Source organism: Lolium rigidum, chromosome 3 (genome assembly GCF_022539505.1).
Source record: "Lolium rigidum isolate FL_2022 chromosome 3, APGP_CSIRO_Lrig_0.1, whole genome shotgun sequence".
In the NCBI taxonomy this organism is placed as follows: domain Eukaryota; kingdom Viridiplantae; phylum Streptophyta; class Magnoliopsida; order Poales; family Poaceae; genus Lolium; species Lolium rigidum.
The window spans coordinates 265,466,592-265,472,857 of NC_061510.1; the positions used below are offsets into that span (position 1 = coordinate 265,466,592).

The window sequence follows — 6,266 nt, forward strand, 5'->3', positions numbered from 1 at the left end:
CAAAAGCTTGCTTTGACGCCGAAGATGATCTCGAATGAAGAGGATAGAGACCATGGCGACCTCTACCGTGAAGAATGGTTCTCCTCGTGGCCCGTTCCTTTACAAGAAAATCAAACGGATGAATTAATTTCTAGAAAGGCATTGTTATCAAACGCTAGCTTAGAAGCAGAAAGGAGGCTTTTGGTGGCGTTAGGAACATGCAATATGTCTTTGAGAACAAGTTTATCACAAGGGGTATGAATTGTAGATTGACCAACATGGTGAATATCCATACCTGATCCACTGGCAGTGTGGACCTGCTCATGCCCATTGTTGCGCTCGCGGAAGGTGAGCTTGTCTAGCTCACTCGTGATATGGTCGGTGGCGCCAGTGTCGATGTACCATGATGGGTCGACATTGTAGGAGTGGGTGACGGCAGAAGCAACCTTCTCTTCTCCCATGTACTCCTTGTTGAAGCGTTTCCAGCACTTCGCTGCCACGTGACCATATTTGCCACATAGCTGACATTGTGGACGTGGATTGCCGTTGGCGTTGAAGGGTTGCTGGCTGCGGTTGGCATTGCTGTTGTAGTTGCCACCGCTAGCACCTCCGCCACGGCCTCCGTCACCACGGCCACGGCCAAAGCCACCGCCCCGGCCTCCGCGGTTGCCTCCATTACGTCCTCCACGGGACGCCAGATTTACGGTGGACATGCCTCCGTTGCCACCAGGAGGACCGCCGCCGCCGTTGTTGTGGTTGATGGCAGCGACGTTGCCCATAGAACCACCGTTCTGAATGTCGAGCCTGTTCTCGAAATTGAGGAGGTGAGCATATAATTCAGAGAGGGATACCGTCTCAGTCTTGGTGGTCATGGCGGTGACGAGCGCGTTCCACTCGGAGTCGAGGCCGGCGAGGATGTACGACGCGAGCTCGTCGTCCTCCATCTTGGAGCCTGCCGCAGTCATGGCGTCTCCCAGGCTCCGCATCTTGGCAAAGTAGTCCGCAACCCTGAGGTCACGCTTGGCGATGGTGGCGAGCTGCATCCGCAGCCGCATGATCTGCGCCCGGGACTGCGACGAGTGCATCGTCGACAGCGCAGCCCAGACGCCCGCGGCGGTGGTGAGCGCTGTGACCTGCGTGAGCACCTCCCGTGAGAGGGAGGAGAGGAGGAACCCCAGGACCTGCTGATCCTGCGAGACCCACGCAGTGTAGGCCGTGTTGGGGACGACTCGGGGAACCTTCTCCCCCTGCTTGTTTTCCATCTCCACCGTGATGGTTTTGGGCGGCACCTCCGCTGTGCCGTCGAGAAAACCGACGAGCTGGTGCGCCCGTAGTGGCGGCATGACCTGCGCCTTCCAGAGAGGGTAGTTGTCCCTCCCCAGCTTCTCCGTTACCGAGCCATACTGCAGGCCGAGTCCAGACGGAGGCGAGGAAGAAGAAGCGCCGTTCGACATGATCGTGGCGGTGGAAGGGTTTGGCTCTGATACCATATCAACGAACACGATGTAGATTGGAACGGCTTGCCCTCTTAGGGTGTCGTGGCTTCACTTATATATTGGCCAAGACTTGGCATACAAGATTACATCATATCTCATCTAGAGATTGTTACAACAACCGGTTTCATCTAGGCAACTTACAGTACACGAAAACTAGAGATAGAATCATATCTAAACAGCCTAACTACAACTCGTTTAACAACCTCCGTAGAGAAATGACAGTTAATGTGGGTGATGCAGGTTCCAGAATATGGTCAAAAATTAAGCTATTATAATGTATGCACCAACCTTCACTGTTCTAAGCATTATCCACCCATATAAAAGACACACTGCCTTGTAGTCTTTTCTGCTATCATGGAAGTACTAGTAGCAACCAAAATAACACTACCGGAGCCAAAGCTCGGGAGCCAGAGAGCAATAACAGCTAGCAAGGGTTGGAGTGGTGCAGTAAGTCACGAATGTGAGGCATACAGAAAGGTATCATCTCCGGAATAAAGTACTTCAGTACAAGCAGCTGACGGTCCTCTAGTAACACCTGAAGATCGCTGATCCTCAAGGAAGGATCATATAGCAAGATTCCAACACAGATTGAATGGAAGTTAGCATTAATTGGAAGTGTAGGGTGGTCTCCTGCAGTGAAGGAAGGAATCGGATCAATTCCCCTTCGAGCTGGAACGATGCTTAGATGATGGAGATGAAAATATATTACCATATTTAAGTTGATGTGGTTTCGTTTCCAGTGAAAGTGGAATCACCCCTATTGATCTAAAGGGTGCTTCTTTTTTTGGATCAAATCTGCATCTTTTACCCCTTCAATCACGACCAATTCGTTCAGATTTGGAATCAAAACCTAAGCGTGTGGTACAAGCTAATGCCAATGACGGTATTTATCTGGCTGCACGACACCGCATCGGTCCCGCTGTGTCTCACCCCCTTCCCCGTCGACCTTGCTCTCTCACTCTCGGGCTGGTGCCGCCAACGACACCTGCTGCTACAACCACCACCAGCGCCGGCCGCCACCGCCTTCATCTCCTCCTCCATGGCTCCCTCTACCCCCTGCTCCTTCTAATTTATTTCCCTAGTTCCCGCGAGGCTCAAGACATCTATGGTTAGCGCTGTCCCACCCACCGCTGGCCGGCTGCCCGGTGTTCTCCCGCATATAATTATCACAAGCTTTAACTAAGCTTAGGAGCCTGAATACATCCATAACATTGCATAACAAGTTTGTTTACAATTGTGCTAATTGATACGTCTCCGACGTATCGATAATTTCTTATGTTCTATGCCATATTATTGATGATACCTACATGTTTTATCCACACTTTATGTCATATTCGTGCATTTTCTGGAACTAACCTATTAACAAGATGCCGAAGTGCCAGTTGCTGTTTTACGCTGTTTTTGGTTTCGAAATCCTAGTAACAAAATATTCTCGGAATTGGACGAAACGAAGACCCGGGGGCCTATTTTGCCACGAACCTTCCGGAAGACCGAAGAGCATACGAAGTGGGGCCACGAGGTGGCGACACCACATGGCGGCGCGGCCAAGGGGGCGCGCCGCCCTGTGGTGTGGGCCCCTCGTCGGGCCCCCGACTCCGCCCTTCCGCCTACTCAAAGCCTCCGTCGCGAAACCCCGATGCGAAAAACCACGATACGGAAAACCTTGCGAGACGCCGCCGCCGCCGATCCCATCTCGGGGGATTCTGGAGATCTCCTCCGGCACCCTGCCGGAGAGGGGATTCATCTCCCGGAGGACTCTACACCGCCATGGTCGCCTCCGGAGTGATGAGTGAGTAGTTCACCCCTGGACTATGGGTCCATAGCAGTAGCTAGATGGTTGTCTTCTCCTCATTGTGCTTCATTGTTGGATCTTGTGAGCTGCCTAACATGATCAAGATCATCTATCTGTAATACTCTATGTTGTGTTTGTTGCGATCCGATGGATAGAGAATACCATGATATGTTAATTATCAAGTTATTACATATGTGTTGTTTATGATCTTGCATGCTCTCCGTTACAAGTAGAGGCTCTGGCCAAGTTTTTGCTTTTAACTCCAAGAGGGAGTATTTATGCTCGATAGTGGGTTCATGCCTGCATTGACACCTGGGACGATGGACGAAAGTTCTAAGGTTGTCTTTGTCTTGTTGCCACTAGGGATAAAACATTGGCGCTATGTCCGAGGATGTAGTTGTTGATTACATTACGCACCATACTTAATGCAATTGTCTGTTGCTTTGCAACTTAATACTGGAAGGGGTTCGGACGATAACCTCGAAGGTGGACTTTTTAGGCATAGATGCGGTTGGATGGCGGTCTATGTACTTTGTCGTAATGCCCAATTAAATCTCACTATACTTATCATGACATGTATGTGCATTGTTATGCCCTCTCTATTTGTCAATTGCCCGACTGTAATTTGTTCACCCAACATGCTTTTATCTTATGGGAGAGACACCTCTAGTGAACTGTGGACCCCGGTCCATTCTTTTAATACTGAAATACAAATCTGCTCGCAATACTTGTTTTACTCGTTTTCTCTGCAAACAATCATCTTCCACACAATACGGTTAACCCTTTGTTACGGCAAGCCGGTGAGATTGACAACCTCACCGTTTCGTTGGGGCAAAGTACTTTGGTTGTGTTGTGCGGGTTCCACGTTGGCGCCGGAATCTACGGTGTTGCGCCGCACTACATCCCGCCGCCATCAACCTTCAACGTGCTTCTTGACTCCTACTGGTTCGATTAAACCTTGGTTTCTTACCGAGGGAAACTTGCCGCTGTGCGCATCACACCTTCCTCTTGGGGTTCCCAACGGACGTGTCAACTACACGCATCAAGCAAATTTACGGCGCCGTTGCCGGGGAGATCAAGACACGCTGCAAGGGGAGTCTCCACTTCTCAATCTCTTTACTTTGTTTTTGTCTTGCTTTATTTTATTTACTACTTTGTTTGCTGCATTATATCAAAACACAAAAAAAATTAGTTGCTAGCTTTACTTTATTTATTGTCTTGCACTCTATATCAAAAACACACAAAAAATTAGTTTACTTGCATTTACTTTATCTAGTTTGCTTTATTTACTACTGCTAAAATGGCCACCCCTGAAAATACTAAGTTGTGTGACTTCACTAGCACAAATAATAATGATTTCTTATGCACACCTATTGCTCCACCTGCTACTACAGCAGAATTCTTTGAAATTAAACCTGCTTTACTTAATCTTGTCATGAGAGAGCAATTTTCCGGTATTAGTTCGATGATGCTGCTGCCCATCTCAATAATTTTGTTGAACTATGTGAAATGCAAAAATATAAAGATGTAGATGGTGACATTATAAAATTAAAATTGTTCCCTTTCTCATTAAGAGGAAGAGCTAAAGATTGGTTGCTATCTCTGCCTAAGAATAGTATTGATTCATGGACTAAATGCAAGGATGCTTTTATTGGTAGATATTATCCCCCTGCTAAAATTATATCTTTGAGGAGTAGCATAATGAATTTTAAACAATTGGATAATGAACATGTTGCTCAAGCTTGGGAAAGAATGAAATCTCTCGGTTAAAAATTGCCCAACCCATGGACTGACTACTTGGATGATCATCCAAACCTTCTATGCAGGACTAAATTTTTCTTCGTGGAATTTATTGGATTCAGCTGCTGGAGGTACCTTTATGTCCATCACTCTTGGTGAAGCAACAAAGTTTCTTGATAATATGATGGTTAATTACTCTGAATGGCACACGGAAAGAGCTCCACAAGGTAAGAAGGTAAATTCTGTTGAAGAATCCTCTTCCTTGAATGATAAGGTTGATGCTATTATGTCCATGCTTGCAAATGATAGGACTAATGTTGATCCTAATAATGTTCCATTAGCTTCATTGGTTGCCCAAGAAGAACATGTTGATGTAAACTTCATTAAAAATAATAATTTCAACAATAATGCTTATCGGAACAATTCTAGTAATAACTATAGGCCATATCCTTATAATAATGGTAACGGTTATGCTAATTCTTATGGGAATTCTTACAACAATAATAGGAATACACCCGCTGGACTTTAGGCCATGCTTAAAGAATTTATTAGTACACAAACTGCCTTTAACAAATCTGTTGAGGAAAAGCTCAATAAAATTGATATTCTTGTTTCTAGAGTTGATAGTCTTGCCTCTGATGTTGATGTTTTGAAATCGAAAGTTATGCCTAATAGGGATGTTGAAAATAAAATTTTTACTACAGCAAATGCCATCCAAGTTAGAATTAATGAGAATATAAGATTAATGGCTGAACTGCGTGCTAGGTGGGATAGAGAAGAAAATGAAAAACTAGCTAAAAAGGAAAATGTAGCTAAAGTTTGGACTATTACCACCACTAGCAATGCTAATGATTCACATGTTGCTGCACCTCCTACTATCAATGGTAAAATAATTGGTGTTGGCAATGCTTCTACTCCTAGTGCAAAGCGCGCAAAATTACCCGAAACTGCTAAAACTGCTGAAACTGCTTGTGATAAAACTGCTGAAATTTTTTCCAACCTTGGGGATGATAATCCCATTGCTTTAGATTGTAATGATTTAGATTTTGATGATTGCCACATCTCTGAAGTTATAAAGTTCTTGCAAAAACTTGCTAAAAGTCCTAATGCTAGCGCTATAAACATGGCTTTCACAAAACATATTACAAATGCTCTCATAAAAGCTAGAGAAGAGAAACTAAAACTTGAAACTTCTATTCCTAGAAAGCTAGAGGATGGTTGGGAGCCCATCATTAAAATGAGAGTCAAAGATTTTGATT

General features: G+C 45.5%; 1 non-coding gene across 1 annotated transcript; it reads right to left on the minus strand.

The window, feature by feature from the left end:
- Positions 1 to 787: 787 nt before the first annotated feature.
- LOC124704961 lies at positions 788 to 926 on the minus strand. The gene has a single exon (XR_007003816.1). It is a non-coding gene; the product is annotated as a small nucleolar RNA Z247 (small nucleolar RNA).
- Between the last annotated feature and the right edge of the window lie 5,340 nt (positions 927 to 6,266).